General features: G+C 55.5%; 1 protein-coding gene across 5 annotated transcripts in view; it reads right to left on the reverse strand.

The window, feature by feature from the left end:
- The window catches only part of TSPAN9 (tetraspanin 9), a 192,931-nt gene that overhangs the window by 35,290 nt on the left and 140,598 nt on the right, over positions 1–17,043 (reverse strand). The gene's annotated exons all lie outside the window — the stretch shown is intronic.

A 17,043-nucleotide genomic window follows, 5' to 3' on the forward strand; every position in this document is an offset into this window, starting at 1 on the left:
CTATTCCACTCTACGGGCTTGTCGTAAAGGGCAAATGTAACATACATAAAGATAACACTACAAACCACAAAGCACTTTATACACGCGAGATGTTACTCTCGGGCTTCACAGCTAAAACCAAGGGGCTAGACAGCTTTGCCAAGGGAGAGGGAGACGAACAAGAGGGAGGATGGACCAGAGGTGTAATGTTCGGAGACATGAGTTCAGAGTGAGCAGCAGCCACGGACAAAGCAGAGCAGCAGGAGAAAAACCAGGAAGGCCCAATCTCAAAACTCAAAGAAAGAGAGTGGGATCTTCTCCCCAGAGACGGGCTGCCCACAGCCCAGGCTCATGCGGCCACACTGCCAGTCCCAGCCACCACCCCCCAAGGTCCCACCAGGAATAAGTGCCCTTGACCCAGCCTGAAAAGGAGGACAATGTCACAGGTAAGTGGAGTGGGTGCTACGGAGAACCGCAGCCCCTCGGAGGAGTAACTCCTGCAGAAGTAACGACAGGTGTGAGTGGCCAGTGAGGGACTGCCCATCAACATCTCTGGGGACAGCAGGTCAGAGGAGAGGCATTCGGGAGCTGTCTACTCCCTGATTATCATGAAGTGGCTGTTGCTCGAATGGCTCTGGGAGGGGGAGGAAATCAGGCGGGCTGTCACTCCAGTAAGAGGAGACTTTTACTCCAGCGTCCTCCAGGGGCCAGGCTGGCAGGCGAGCACGGACTGCACACACCACCCCATTCCAGCAACCGAAGCCCACAGGCAATGTGGTTGTGGGAAGCCGGGTGGGGGGTGTGTTTCTGCAAAAGAGTGAAGGGGCTTCTCTGTGAGTCCGGGAGCCAGCAGCGGGAAACAAACAGCGCAGGGGGCGGCCTGCAAGAAGACAGCAGTGAGCACCTCCTCTAGTCGTGGGCTGGCTTCAGGAGCGGTGCAGAAGGAGCTGGGCAGACGTGCCAGCTCAGGGGATCTGAACCTTCCAAACCAGCCCGTCCACCCCAGCCAGGGCAGAAGAGAGAACGCCATGGGCAATGGAGTTGACGGCGCCTGCTCCATGGATGCCCCCCACCCCAGGGTGCTTCTCTGTGCACTGGAGCACCCCATTCCTCTCCGGGTCTCCTTCCCCTGCCAAGTCTGTCTCCGAGAAGGCTTTGAGACCTTGCCAGTCATTTTGGCCTGACGTCCTCTCAGGCCTTCCTGTGCTTTCTCTGCTCTGAAGATGTACAGAACTGAAGCAAGAAAGACCTCTAGAGGGCTTCCGGGCCCATCTCCTGCCTCCACAAGACAGAGGACTGGCCACTCTGCTCTTTCCCGGAGGAGGGGTACGTGGGCCAGCAAATCCCATCAGCCGGAACCGGAAGAACGAGTCTTCTCTCTCTCTCACTCCACCTTTAGTAAATTTCATGGGCCTTGGTCAGATTGTTTCTGCTTTCTCGCACTGCCTGTTGGCCAGTCCTAGATGAGGCTCACAGTCATTCCCAAGATGCTCTCTCAATAAACTCATCAGTGTCCAAAGCAATCCACATTTCTCAAACACCTTCTATGAGCCCTGCACGCCTCTTCTTTGCTCTGGCCGAGCCCACACCCTTCCTTCCACCAGGTATTCCCCTGGGACCACACTCTTCTCAGACCACCGTCACCCAGGAGCCAGACGCACGCCGCAGACAGTCTATCCTGGAGGCTGCCCCATGTCACCTAGGACTCCCGCAGAGCAGGGCTCAGCCTCTTTACCTACACCCTTGGGAGCAGAAACCGCCTCGGCACAAAACCCCACAGCCATCTCCACGAACCACCCAACACCAGGCCAGCAAGGGTGGCCAGCAGCACTCAGAAAGGGGAGCCGGGAAGGTCCCAGTGTTGTTCAGAAGAATCACCAATCCTAGTGTGGTTCTGCCCTGCCCCAAATGAGGCCGTTACAAGGCCAGAATTGAAGGGCATGGTCAGAAAGGATGTGGGTGCGCTGACCCAGATAACAGGGGTTTGGAACAACTGGACTACCACTCCCTGGTGCTTAGAGGAGAACGGACTCAGAATCCCAGACCTTCCAAGTGCAAGATTTTGCCAAATGTCCATGTGCTTTCTTTCCTCTCCACTCCAGGGAGCATTCTCAGTAGGTAACCTGGGTTCAATCCCTCCTGCCACATAGTCCTCCTATCCCCAGGGTGGCTATACTGAGCCCATCAGAGTCCCAGGAGGGGTCACTGAAGCTGGGAAGAGGAAGGGCGCCGGGGCGGGGGGTGGGGGGCGGGGGCAGCCTCCGTGCTCCTTGGATTCCAAGGAGAACGGCCCAGCCTGCCCAACAGAAACTCAAGTACACAAAACCGGAGCACCCCCACCAATCACTAAAGTGCACAGACAGACACAGAATCGATCCTGATGTTGGCTACACGTCGTGGCCCCTCCTGCCGCAGCTTGGTGTCATCAGCAAAGGATGTTTGGGGGATTGGGAGATGCAGCCGAGACCTCCCTCACCCCCCTTGTGACTCTTTTGGCAGCCAAGATACTGTAAGGAAGCAAAGTGGGGACAACAGGGGAACAGGCAGCTCCTTCCCTCCACAGAGGCCGCAGGGACCCAGAGAGGCTGTCCATGGTCATAGGGCAAACCGAGGGCAAACCCTGTCCTATCTCACTCCCTTTCCCTCCGACACAGCTAGGCTTCCACTCAACCTGTTCCCCTCTTCTGCAACACTCCAAAGTGGCTTGATAAAAAGAAAACTGGAAAACACTTCTTGTGGCAAGAGTCAACTTTCCCTTTCCATTCTCAGGGTGGAAGCCCAGGAGCAGCTTTGAGGACATCCGTCTGTCCTTCCTGCACCCCCCAGGCACCTCCCTTTGGCAGGAGCCCGAGAACTGGAAATGGGCCTGGCACCTTCCGGGGCTGTTGCACCGGCTAGCAGGTGCAAGAAACGTGCCTTGGTCCAGGAATCTGCTCCCTCGCTTGGCCGCCTCAGGACGGTCCGATCAGAGTGGTGCTGAGTTCCAGAACCAGACGCTGCCAGCGAGAGGCAGAGAGGGCAGCCCCTCCCAGGGGCGGGAAGGGGGCATGGATGGCACCTGGGCTCAGGGAGGTCTATCCTCCTCCCTCCATCCCAGGAACAAAGCAGCCCACACACGTGTCTGCCCCAGAAGCCTGGGTGCCATGGAGTGGAGAAGCAAAGGCGCTGGGAGGGAGGGAGACTTGGCAGAAGCAAGCCCATGGAGCTCCAAGAGCATGGTGCTGGATACCGAGAGACAAAGCTGGGTCAACTGTCGTCAGGAAAGGGAGGGAAGAGCCCAGCCACTCTCAGAGGGAGAATGTTCCAGAGTCTGGCAAGGGCGGCGCAAACCCAGTGAACCACATACCCTCCCTTCTCGGCTGTAGAACTCCAGCAAGATTTGGCTCCACTCATGCTTTCTCCTCCATTACACGGGCTCTCACACCCATGACTAAAGACACCATCAAGCAGATGGTCCCCTTCGGGGGGGGGGGCACTGGGAGCTCACCATCTGGTGAGCCCTGATGCCACTGATGCTGTTTGTCTGCAGCACAGGGCCCAAGGGGGCACAGCGGGTGCGAGAGTCCCTCCTCCCGAAGTGGACCTCGGCGGGCGTTTGGCCGCAGCCCCAGCACACACCAGCAGCAGCCTCTCCTGCCCCCACATCTGTGCCCTGTGCCTCCTTCCAGGGAGGGCTGGGAGGACTGGCACCCAGCTCCAGGGCTGTGGCCGGCAAGCCCTGGTCTCCTCCCCGGCCAGTGCCGAGAAGCAGCAGGTGGGACTTCCCTACATCTCTTTACGGGAATGGCTGTCACAAGGCTATGAAGGTTTGGGGAGAGACAGCAAGGTCCAGGGTGGGAATGAGACCTGCCTAAACTCACTCCTCCATGGGGACCAGGGTCCCTGTGGCTGAGTCTCATGGTGACAAGACAAGAGTTTGGGGCAAGAAAGTTTAATCACAGACAAAGTAATCTCCCTGCCTCCAAGCAGACTGTTGGGGTAAAATATCATGTCACTGAAGCATCAGTCTCCTCAGAGTATGCTATGTAGGGCGAAGTGCCCCGGAGAGGCCCTGCTGGGTGTAAGCCTTAGCATACTGGGAGGACACAGCCTTGCCTCAGGTCCAGGCGTGGCAAACAGAGGCCAGAGTGCTGTCGACTGGCCCACCAAGGCCTGGCCAGGAAGACTTTGGCTCCCAGAAGCATAGAACCAGAGGGTATGTGGGGACAGAGGAGACCCCTGAGGGCTGGCAGGGGTAACTCAATCACAGAATGTTTCTCAGAGACAGTGGCCTTGAACCCTGTTACCTTGTGCATCCCTGCCACCGATCAGAGGCCACAGGGCCATTCTCTCTGCCAGCCTGAGAACTCGTATCGGAGGGGCCAGGAAAGCAATGGGGCATTCATGTCCATGTTCACCCAAACCTGGCAAAGGAGGGCCAACAGAGGGGGAGCTGGAGTGGGGGATAGCAGAGGCAAGGCCTGAAGCCAGGCTTTACCCCCTCGCAGATGCCCAGGACTGATGCTGCCTAGGCTGGGATCCAGTCCTGCACTAAGCAGCTTAGCTGTCGGCCCTATCTCCGCAGCTCAAGGCTCAGCTGTCTGGGCACGAGGGGAGTGGGGCCACTCTGTGAGACGTGAGCACCTCCGGCCAGACAGAACTGCTGTGCCCAGAGCTACTCTGAACGCCAGACGAGTTCCTTAGCTTCTCTGAACCTACGTGTAAAAGGAAGGACAATGGCAGCCCGGCCACCTCGGGCTGGAACTGGAACTCCATAAGGCCATGGGAGCAGAGGTCCAGCACTGTGCCTGGCCCACAAGAGCTGCTCTACGGATGCTGGGCAGCAGGGAGGAGACACGGTGGTTGGACAGCAGAAGATGAGAAGCAGAAGCCAACTGCCACACACTAACGTAGGGAGAAGCACAGGCCTGACCGCTGCTTCCATACTGAGTCAGCTTTATCTACTTTGGGGTTTAAGGCCCATCCTGAACTCCATTCCCCCAAAATACCAGTGCACCCAAACCCAGACTTTCTAAGGCTGAATCCAAGGTGGTGCTAAGAGGCCCGGGGACTCTCCATCCTCCTCCAGAGTTCCTGTCGGATGCCCCACCTCTGAGGACAGGCTCACGTGTCACTTTGGGGCGATAGGGGATGGACACAGGGTACAGGGAGCAGCCGCCCCAGAGGGACACACAATTCCCAACAGTCCGTGCTGCTGGAAATCCTGCAAGGAAAGGACTGAGCACTAAGGGCCCTTGGAGATCCCATGCATAGTCACTGGGTGCCCAGGCCCAGGGAGAGCTCAGCAGACCTCACAGCACCTTCAGGATGAAGTTGGGGCTCCCCACCACAGCAGCCTGCCCCTCCACCCAGGGCACAGGCAAGCCGTGCAGACCGCTGCATTCCCCGTGTAGTCCTGTCCCAGCAGCTGAGCATCAGAGAGGGGTAGGGACCGTCCCTGTCCTGGGGAGCTGGAGACAAGGAGGGGGGTTCAGAACACCTGGCTGTCAGGGACCCTCCCCAGAACTGACGGTGGGAGCCTGAGCAGGCCACCTCCCACTCCTAGAAGCTGTTCCTCCCCAGAACAGGAGCTGCCCTTGCTAGTCACTAGGATGGGGGGGAGAGGAAGCTCCGGGGCGAGGGGCAGGCTGGGCGCAATCCCAGAGCGCCAGGCCACAAGGCAGAAGATACGCCTGCCCCAATGCAGGGAATGGCAGGTGGCAGACCCCCTCCCAGGCTGCCCCCTCACCTACCCCACCCTAGCTCAGGGCTTTGCATATGCAGCCCCGAAGCACTGGGGCCAGTATCCCATATGCAGGCTCCTCTGGGCCTGCTGAGGAGCAGTCTGGTTGGGATCAAATTCATAATAACGCCACCCCAGGGGACTGATGGAGACCGGAGAGAAAGACCCCCAGAAGGTGGTCTTTCACCCCAGAAGGTGGCCTGAGTAACACCAGAGGGGCAGGGAGGCAGCAAGAGGGAGGGAGGCGGAACGTTCTCTCTCTCGATTCAGATAGCTCCCTGCCCAGAAGAAGAAAGGTCTTCAGGAGCCCGGGGCATCTCCTCTTCACCAAGGCCAATAGCCCCCACATGCAGAGGCCCCAACTCCAAGCAGCTGCCTGGCAGAGGCCGTGAGGAGGGGGCAGGGGAGAGGCCTCTGCCCTCCACTGCTCTTGGTCAGGACACGGCCGGGCTAGCAGCATTCCATTCTATACTGAGCCCAGTGACACAGCAGAGCCCCGGGCTGGCAGCGCCGGCCGCCTCCCCAGCCCCACTGGGCACACCCCAAAGCCAGTACCTCTACCCAAGGTCAGGGCCTGTCACAGGCCTGGAGCCACACCCACAGAGCGGACCAGTGCTGGGCTGAGCGCACCAGTCAGAGCTCCAGCACCCGGCATCACCATTTTGCAGGCAAGATACCGAAGGACATCCCTGGTTTCCAAATCAGGCCGCCCATTCCTCCTTGAAGGAAGGCAAGCCATCCCTTCCTTTGCTTGATCTCCATTCCGTGAAGCCATTCCGGTCCTATGCAGGCACACACACACACATACACACACACACGTACGTGTTCTGACATCTCGGAATTCGCTGTATACCCACGGCAGTGAACGATCCCGCCTCACCTGAATCCCCCTTGTGCAGTGGTTGCGACGAGGCCGCATGCGTTAGGCGGAGCTCAGAGCCGTTCGCCAAAGAGCCCATTTTACAGTGTGCGAAGTACACCACACAGAGAACATCTCCGCCTGCCCCGTCACATGTGATGATTCCCCAAACACGCTCACCCCCAGTCGTACTTGGTCTAACCGTTCCCCTGATGTAAGACATTCCAGTTGTTCCCAATTTCCCTTTACTACAAATTGCTCTGTAATGAACACACTCACACGCGACACCTGACAGCGCTTCTGATCAGTTTCTCAGAGTGCATTCTCGGAAGTGCACCCACTGGTCAGAGGATGGCTCTCCATACTTCCCTACCAAGTTGTCCAGCGCAAAAGGTGCAGAACTTTATGCTCCCCTCCCCTCCCCTCTGACACTTCACCCCCTCTGCCCCACCCCCAGCTCTGTGTTGAAGGGCTGCCTCACACGAGCAGTGATCAGTGTGAAAATCTGGGCACACCAGAAACACAAAAAGAACACAGTGTCATCGTCACAGTTTGGATTTCTTTGATAGCTAGTGATGTTCCTTCTCATGCTTATTGATCACTAATATTTCTTCCTATACAAACTTAATTACAGTAACAGTCAGCAAGCCACAGTTCTCAAACGTCCATGCCATTTTGGTGTTACTGTTACAATATATCAAATCTACATTCTATCACAGGAATTAATATTATGCTCGTATTTAATACCAGAGTATAGTACAGATAGGCGTGGTCAGGAGGTCCGGAACACTGGACTTCAAGCAACCCAGACAGCCCTGAGTGTAAATGCCTATACCCTCAGGCACCAGCTGTGTGACCTTGAGATAGTTACTTAAACTCTCCCGTAGCTTCAGTTTCATCTGCTCTGGAATTAGAACATGAAACTACGATAACTGCTTTTCAGGATCCCCACGCGAATCAGGTGAGCCATTCAGTGTAGGACCACACACCCGTGGGTGCTCTATAAGCAGAGACAGTGGACACCACGGATGCTACCGAATGGCCCGACATGCTGGGTGCCTGTCCTGGGATGAGAGGGGTAAAGAGGGAGATGCCAATGATACCGGGCTACAACGTTACAAGGCTAAATAGCACTGTGGCGTTCAAAAGGAGGTCTTCCCAACTACACTATACAGGCAGGGCACTTACCATTTGAGGGTCATCAGTGGGAAAGCAGGGGAAGAGACCAAATAGACTTTTTATCCCAAGGAGACAAGAAAAAAAAAATCAGTGTCATGATAAGCTTCAAAGGGCAGCTGGAAGCCAGAGTGATCTCTCTCAGACTTAGGGGCTCAGTTCTAATGGAGTAGAGCAGAGGGAAGGAGAGATGCCTGGAGGCTGGGTGGCCTAGACACCCCCACCCACCACATTCTGGGGAAAGGCGGGTGCTCTCCATGCAGGCTAGGGCAAGAGAAGAAAACCATCACCCAATCCTCAGACACAGCCTTATGGCTTAGATGCCTCCCCAACTCCCTTCTCCGAAGGCTGGCAGTAGAAAGTGTATATTCCACAAACCTGGCACCTTGCTAATGCCAGGAAGCCCAGAGCCTCCCTCCTGCTGCACCTCCCACCATGTAAGTGTCATTCCGGGGCCACAGACAGATGAGGCCAACCAGCCCAGACACAGGCAGGTGGGGGAAGATGCCATCCACCCATCTGGCAGAAGAGATCCATGAACCATCCCCTTTAAGCATGAAAACAAGCCTTTTAATGGGCAGGAGAGACCCCCCCCCCAGGCAGAACACTGGGCTACCCCAAAAGTCACACAGGGGCCACACAGAAAGCAATTCTTTTTTTTTTTTTTAAGATTTTATTTATTTATTTGACAGAGAGAGATCACAGTAGGAGAGAGGAAGGGAAGAGATCACAGAGAGAGAGGAAGGGAGGCAGGCCCCCTGCTGAGCAGAGAGCCCGATGTGGGGCTCGATCCCAGGACCCTGAGATCATGACCTGAGCTGAAGGCAGCGGCTTAACCCACTGAGCCACCCAGGCGCCCCACAGAAAGCAATTCTGATGTGTTTGTCCACCCTCACACCCTTGAGGGGCAGTGTAACAACACACAAGAACAAGAGCTCTGGAGGCCTGCAGCCTGGATTCAAATCCCCCTGCTTTCCTGCTGTCCAGCTGTGTGAGCTTGGGCCTGTGACCTAACCTCTCTGAGCCCCCATTCCACAGCCAGCATAAAATGGGAATGCTGACATAGGATCGTGGTCAGGATTCAGTGAGGCAAAGCATGCAAAGAGCCTACAACAGAGCCTGACACATAGGAAGAACTCAATTAGTAAATGTCACTGCTGTTCACCAAGGAGAGCTGGGGAGTGGAGATTACAGCAAATGCCCCCGGGGCAGAGCTCTGACTCCTATGGACTGTCCACAATCCTCCTGGGGCTGCTCCTCTCCCACCCTGTCCACACCACCCACACCTCAGCCTGCAGTGGGGCCTTCTGAATCCAAACACACCCCAGAAGGAAAACGAGGAGAAAAGCCGGAGACCACTGAAGCTGGGTGACGGGTACATGAGGGTTCCTTACACTAGTCTATTTCTGCACCGTCTGAAAATTTCCACAATGAAGTTAGAAGGAAACAAGGAGCTCTTTCATAATACCTGGCCCCACTTGGTCAGACCTCTTCTCTGTTCTTATGATGCTGGGGACGCCTTCCTTCTTCACACCCTAGAATATAATCAAGATTCTCTTGCCTTTATGCCATTTTAAAACTTCCAAACTCTTAGCTGTTCTCCTCTCCCCCACTCTCCCTCCGCGACACCTCCCTACCAGATGCTGTTGGAAACTCCCGATGACCCTCCAAGGTCAAGTCTAGGGCAGCCGACGACAAACGGGAACACGTGGGTTTCAGCCTCAGCCACACTGCCGCTGGTGCTCACCTATACAGCTAACCTCTCTCCACTTAGGACCAGTGGAAGCTCTGCAGAGCCAGGGGACAGATTTCTAGCAGCCACTGCTGCTACTCTGCAAAGGCTAAAAAGAGCCCCCAACCTCCTTCTTGGAGCCTACCCGTGGGTGTCACACTCAGGCATGGGGCGGGGATAAGGTGATTCCCACGGCAAACACGCCTCCCACACGGAGGGGTTAGGGAAATGGGAACACGGGCCCAATAAGCATAGGAACAGGGATAGGAGATAAAAACAAAAACCAAGAGGGGGTGAGGGGTGTGCCCCTCCCTGGAAGTGTGTGAGTGTGCTCCTTCACAGACAAGAAGCCAGAGGCAGGGAGGCAGCGTTCCCATCACAACGATGGGGGACAGGCCCAGGAAACAGGAGGCTCCTAGGATCACAGGATGAACTGGGACCCCTCCAGTCTAATTCCACCACGTCCTGCCGTGTGGGTGACTACAGAGAAACCCACCTTCCTCTCTCCGGGCGTTTCCTGGCCTTCTTCAGGGAGTACCAGGCCTTTGAGGCCACTAGAGAGAAAATACAGCAGGAAACACCCTGGGGACAAAGGTATTACACGTGCAGCCTATGTGCCCAGGGGCTGGTGGCCATTGGTGTCCCACGTTCCCCAGGAGCTAAGCATCAACTGGTCCATCGGTAACTGTGTTCTAAATGGCCCTAGCGGACATCTCCCCATGCATCCACACACGGCCCAGCAAGGGACTGAGGTCTGAAGTCGTAATAATCTTCAGCCCCGTCCCTGGAGCAGGGAAATGAGGGCACGTGACTTTGCCCCAGAACAGGGGATAAAAGGACAGTTGGCTTTGGGTCTCAACCCAGCAGTCCCAACTCCCAGCCAAGGCTCTCCCTAGGAGACATAAAGAGCTGACACAGTTCCCTGGGAAGAGCACCATTTGGGGCTGGGTCTTCCTGCTTGCAATGGGAAGGAGCCGGTCCTGGTAGTGCCATGACATTCACAAAGGGCACCGTGGGAACAAACACAAGCCACAAACCACAATTTAGCACAAAGCAGTACCACCGCCCCCCGCCCCAAGCCCACCCGCCAGCAGCTGCAGACCGTGCTCGGCCCCACGTGTCCTGGGGGGGTGGAAACACAGGGATCCCTGAGCGCTGCCCAGGGAAGGAGGCTGTCATGTGGGCCAGACTGAGGGAGTCCAGCAAAGTGAGAAGAGCAAAGGAAACAGACAGAGGACGTGGGTTCAAAGCTCAGCTCGGCTACCTCTAACCATCAGCCTTAGGCCAATCACTGTGTTCTCTTACTTGTGAAATAAGAATGGATCTTCCCTACCAGAGACAGACAAGCACAGTGTCAACTGAAAACTGAAAAAAACAGGGGAATATTCTAGACTTCCTGCAGTGGGGGAGGGGGGCAGCTGGTGAGAGGAGGGAAGGTAGGAAGACAGAGGAAGGGTCCCCAGTGAAGCTGAGAGTTTGAAACCCAACCTGCTGGCTTTACTGCCGAGACCTCTGTCATCACGGGAACCATACCTGCGGCAAGCGTATGCCAAGTTCGTAAACATGATTAAAAAGGTTGTTTGCAAAGTTCGTGCAAGGGGACAGGCTGCAGATGGCGGCAGTAATGTCCTTCCACAGCAGTCAGCAGCTGGCTGTACAGACTCAGGACAGCTGTGGGGTAGGGGGGTGCTGATGCTTACTCTTGGCTTTGGAAATGGAGGGCTCATGGACCCTACCCTCTCTTGAGCGGACATCGAGGAAACTTCCAGAAAGTGAAACCCTAAGCCTGCCATTCATTCCAGAGAGATCAGTCAGGCTTTCAATTCCTGCCCAACAAGGAGGCCTGAGGAGGAATGTGCATGCCCAGGAGCCCCTCAGAGGGGAGGGTGGAATACAGCCCAGCCTGCTCTGGCAGTCCATCTCCAGGAGTGTCCTTGGCAGGAGGGGGTTAGCCCGTCTGAGGTCTCTCCCTGCTCTGAGGCCAAATGCAGGGACCAGAACTTTCTCTCCTACTCGTGGCTTGGCAGAGGGATTTGTAGGTCACATTTCCCCCAAAGCAGGCATCAGCCTATCTGTCTTTGATGGTGAGCCACGAGGAGGCAGGGTCCCAGGACTATCTGTGAAGCCAACATAAATACTCTACACATGCGATGAAGGAGACAAGGTTGACCAGGATAAATCAATGAGCCCTTGGCCCCAGTTCAAGACGCCCCCTCTCTCTCCACACACCTCACTGCCTCAGCCCCTTTCCTCTCCTGGCATGCTCCATCCATGCTTCAGGAGTGGTCCCACCTGTTCTAGGAAGCCCTCCCTGATGGGCCATCCATAGCAGCCCTCACACCAAATTGCTCTCTCATACCTTATCTGTGGGACGCTTCTCAAATGTTCCCTACAGTATGAGGAACCCAGAGTGTGCCCCACGACGACCTCCCTGACTGGATCTGAGCACACAGAGCTTCCCACAACCCTGCAGCATGAGGTGTACGCCTGCACATTGTTACTGGCCCTCTGCCTCCTGCTGAGCTGGGAGAAGAGTCATCGGTCCACTACCAAAAATATGCCAAGGCCGGGACGCACAGATGATTCCCCTACAAGGGTTGGGGAGCACACGCCCAGGCTTATGAGTCTTTTCTCTACCCCCACCCCATTTTTTCCGGTCCCAGAAAGCCCCAGCTAATCTCTCAGTAAATACCACAGGCTTGGTCAGATTCAGAGCCAGCCAACCGCATGCCAGACGCTCTTTACATATCATCTTATTTACTGAGAGGAGCAACGTGGTGGCCGGGAGGAGCTCAGGCAGCAGCTGGGTGTGAACCAACTCTGTAATCACCCGCTGTGGGACCTGGGACTAGTTTCCTAACCTCTCTGAGCTGCAGCTGCCTCCTCCATAAAACAGAGGTCCACACCATCTCTCTCTCTCAGGTTTGCTGCTGAAATCATGTCTGTGAAGTGTTTACGAAGTGGCCAGCACTCTTAGAAAACTCCTGATAAAGGATAATATTATTGCATCGATGCCTCGAGGTACTACTGTCTTCTCTCTACCAGCGAGAAGGGCAAAGCTCAGAGACGTCAGGTAACGTGATTCAGAGGCACAGAGCGGCTGCTAAAGAGACAGAGATGGGGAATTTGCACTCAGGTCTTCTGCCTTCGGGCACACTGATCTGGCAGGAGTGTGGGCTTGCCGAGGACACTAAAGAGACCAAGATGTAGCAGGCTATGTCCTTATCCCTGGGGAAGGTCCCAGCCTCAAGCCATGAGAACAAAGCAGTTGGGGGAGCCTGGGTCGGGTCCCTCCACCACTCTCTGACTTCAACAGCCCCCTGAAAGTTGAGGCATGGCCTTCGCAAGTCTCTATTTGAGAGGCTTGGCTGGTCCCCCCAAGTTAAATGCTGCTCCAGCAGCTAGGCTGAACCCCCACAGCTGATTAGATAGGCACCCCCTCACCCTATGCGGGAACCAGGAAGGTGCGGTCAGCCGTCAGACTTCACACATGATGGGAAAACAACTGTTTCCAACACTCTGGCTCTCGTGCAAACCCAGCTCAGGGAGACCTCTCTATCCGAGCCATCCATGACCAGAGGCTGGGAGACGGCACGCAGGGGTCACTTGCTGACATTCACACGCATGCACCCATCCCACCCAGTCTGGCTGACCCGAGACCCCGGTTACATTAGACATGACCTCTAGGGGAGGAGGCACTTTCACAGACATGATCTCTTTCTGTCTTCTGGACCACCCCAGAAGTACATACTTTTGCCCCATTTTACAGGTGAGGAAACTAAGAAAACATTAAGCAATGTTCCCAATGTTGCACAAATAGTAAAGATAGGGCTAGGAGGAAAACCTGGGTCTCCAAGTTCCAGCCCAGGGTTCTTTCCGTAACAGCATGCTCTTCATGGGCTCGCTTGCTCATTCATTCTCCCTTTGCTCCATTCCATCTTTCATTCGCTCTGCCTACATTTTTGACCCTCGAGGTCATTTACCCACTATTACATTCCCCTGCTGCCTGAGAAAATGGGGAGACCACAGTGCTGTTTTTCTCACCTGCAGACCTGCCAGGAATGCGCCCCTCTCGGAGCCTTCCCAGCACAGCAGTACACAGCAAACAGCGGCTGGTCGCAGAGTGGGCACTGGGGACAGAGCACACTGCTCCAGGCTCTGCCCTGCCCACAGCCCTGGTCTGGAACTGACCCCTCCACCTTACAGGGAAGTCAGAAGCCCCACACATAAGGCCTCTCAACCTCCCAGGGGCACCAGGGTGGCACAGTCGGTGAAGGGTCTGACTCTCGATCTCAGCTCAGGTCATGAGCTCAGGGTTGTGCGATCGAGCCCATCACTGGACTCCACGCTCACTGGGGAGTCTGCCTGAGATTCTCTCTCGCCCTTTGCCTACCCGCCCCCCTCTCTATGATGAGGTATCTCAACATCCCAGAAGTGGCTCTGGGAATGATATTTAGGGGGCCGGCATGGAGTAAGGAATGGGAAAGATAACACAGCCTAGAGCCCGGCTCACAGGGACACATGTGCGGCTAAAGCAGATCCGGCCAATTAATTAGGCAATTGATGACAGTATTTAGTGAGTGCCCATCACCATGCCCGGGGCTGCAGGGGGCACCACGGATTGGGAGACAAAGGTCCTGCCTTCAGGGGACTGATGATCTGGCTGAGGGAAGGAGACACATCTAGAAAGAGAAGGAGCTGATGAGGCAGGAAGTCCCGCAGTCTCAACTGCAGCCCGGACGGCAACTGCTGCTGAGACATTCAGAGGGACGCAAGGCACCTGCTGCCGGGAACAGAATGATTTCATTCAGACCGTGGACTACGACAAAGGAGATGTAGAAGGACGGCCAGGATTTAGATCTGGGATGGGACAGAAGGAAATTACCCAAAGTACGTCCTCAACACCACAGCTAATGCAGAAGACTGCCTCACTCCTTCCTTCCCCGATCTTAGCTAAATATTTCATCTTTTTTATAGGCACTTGGCAGAGGCTCCAGGATGGGAAAGCGGAGCAGTAAATTAGATCTGCGAGAACGTCTCAGCCCCACACACACACACACACACACACACACACACACACACAGCTCACACCCCCCATTCATCCCCGCTCTGTTGGGAAGAGACTGCGATTCTCCGCAGCCTGCTGTGAGCTCAGACCGGGGGCTGCCTGAAGGAACCCCTGACGGCCAAAATAGGTAACGAAGGACAGATCACACAGTTGCACAGTGAAGTATCACAAAGATGGGGAAAATGAGCAAACTGCAGCTACAGACAACAGGATGAATCTTCGAAACGTAACACTGTGTCAAAGAAACACAAGCTACCGAAAGCTACACAGAGCTCCCCACCATCGCATACGGCTCAAAAGCAAGCAAAACGATAGATGTGCTGCTTGGAGACACACACATGTGACAACACCACCAAATCAAGGCAGTCAGGAGACGGGTCTCCTCTGAGGAGAAAGGCCGGGGAGAACACGGGGACCAACGATGACATGACTAGGGGCAATGTAGTGGCAAGGACCTGGCCTCAGTTCAGGTGGTGGATCCAGGGGTGTTACTTCTATTAGCTTCATAACTCATACATGTGTTTTGTATTTATCAAACACTACTTCATGACATAACTTAATGAGCTTGTGAGCTTATCGGATTAATACTTTAACGCGGCTGTGGAAGCTCAAGAAGTCAGTGAGCCAACCTGCCGATGTCACGTAGCAACAGGGAAAGGTGGGGGGAGGTGGGAAAGGGGGGTCCTGAGCATGTGGGTTCCCAGCCCCAACTCCAGGGCACCTCTCCCTCGGTCTCCTCTCCCTGCTCCGGTGGCTGAGAAGCCGAGGAGCAGCAGGGGCATACGGACTGCAGAGGACAGCGGTTACCACCTGAGAAGAGGAAGGGGAACCTTTCTGGGTAGCTCTGGGGACAGAGAAGGGCCAACGAGAGAATTAGCTACATCTAACATGTCCTCCAAGGGAGTGAGCAGCCCCAGGAGGCCGTGGGCATCCACCGCAGGGGGCTGTGGGGAGAAGATGGAGCTGAATCATCTGAGCCTGATTTAATGCCATTTGATGGGTGGCTTAGTTGGTTAAGCTGCTGCCTTTGGCTCAGGTCCTGGGATCGAGCCCTGCATCAGGCTCCCCACTCAGCAGGGAGTCTGTTTCTCCTTCTCCCTCTGTCCCTCCCTTGCTCATGTGTTCTCACTCTCAAATAAATAAATGAAATATTTAAAAGTTAAAAAAAAAAAAAAGGAATTCTTCTAGTTCAGGATTCTCTGGCCCAGTGGCACCAATGGTATGGAGCAGGTGGCAGGCAGTCAGGGCAGGGGCTGTGCTTTGGTTCTCAGAAGCTCTGACGGTCCAACCCAAACCCGTCCACTCCAGCATTCTGGTCCCTTGATGAATAAAAAAGTTACACAGGCTTCATATCCTCTGGTTATTGGGAGGATTTTAAAAGCAAGTAAACAAATAAATCTCATGGTAAAAAAAAGAAGCAAGCTTATGATGGAAACTGGAGGTCTGGAGAGAACGTGTGCCAGGAGCAGGTACCCCATTACACAGGGCATTCCGGCAGCTGGAAAGCCCGTGTGCACTTCACTTCCAAAGCTCACTGCCCTCAGGCCCGCAAGCATGGTGCCAAAGAGGGAGATCCAGGAGTGCCCCTAATGACCAGATGAAGGTGACTTCTGGAGAAGCTAGGGCTGAGGTCCTGCAGACTTCCAGGGCCCTCCCACGGCACACGTGATTGTGCTCCTGCATTCAGGGTGAAGAGGAAGCTGCCGGGTGGAGGGGAGCAGCGACCCTGGCCCGAGACAGCCCGGAGCAGAGCCGGCCCCAAGCTCAGAGAGCTCACAGCGCAGGGGGCACAGCAGCCAACTCTGCTGGCTAGGCACACACACAACAGCGGGTGGAAAGGCAGGGGTGGGAGGAATCTTGGAGGCCAGACGGCCCCCAAAGTGAAAGGCCCTGCCCAGAGCCAACAAGAAACCCGACCCAGGAGATCATCTGAAGGCGCCGCCCGCCCACGGCCTGGAGCGAACCCCATCCAGGCTCCAAAGCGAACATCTGTTGCCCTGGCACCATGGGTGGCCAATTCCACGTGAATTTCCACCCGCCCCACCCCTCCCATCTCCTGTCTTTGCCCCTTGAGGTTGACCTCTTTAGGGTGGGCCTGGCATGGGGTAGAGACAGGCCAGGTTATAACGTGTGGATTTGATGAACTCTCTCCAAGCTCTCACTCATGGCATGTCTCCCTGGTGCAACAGGGCCAAAGCCAGGGGCTCTGTGCCAGCCAAGGCCAGAGTGAGGCCCAGTTTAGGAGTGCCGGCCTTGCTTATTCCCCATCTCAAGTCATGTTTAATGTCTGCGGTGGTGGCAACCAGAACTAGAATCTTCCACTTGTAGGAATCCAAAGGGTCAGGGCACTGATGGGAATCCCAAGGCCCAGACAGGAGAGGTGCCTGGCCTTAGGTCACAGAGCCAGGGAACCTGGGACTGTCCCTGCTCCCCTTCACTCCCATCTGCCTCTCTCATTTCTGCACCTGCTGTCCTGTTGCCTTCTGCAGGCATAAGAGGCTCCACAG

This window comes from Mustela erminea, chromosome 6, assembly GCF_009829155.1.
Source record: "Mustela erminea isolate mMusErm1 chromosome 6, mMusErm1.Pri, whole genome shotgun sequence".
Lineage (NCBI taxonomy): Eukaryota > Metazoa > Chordata > Mammalia > Carnivora > Mustelidae > Mustela > Mustela erminea.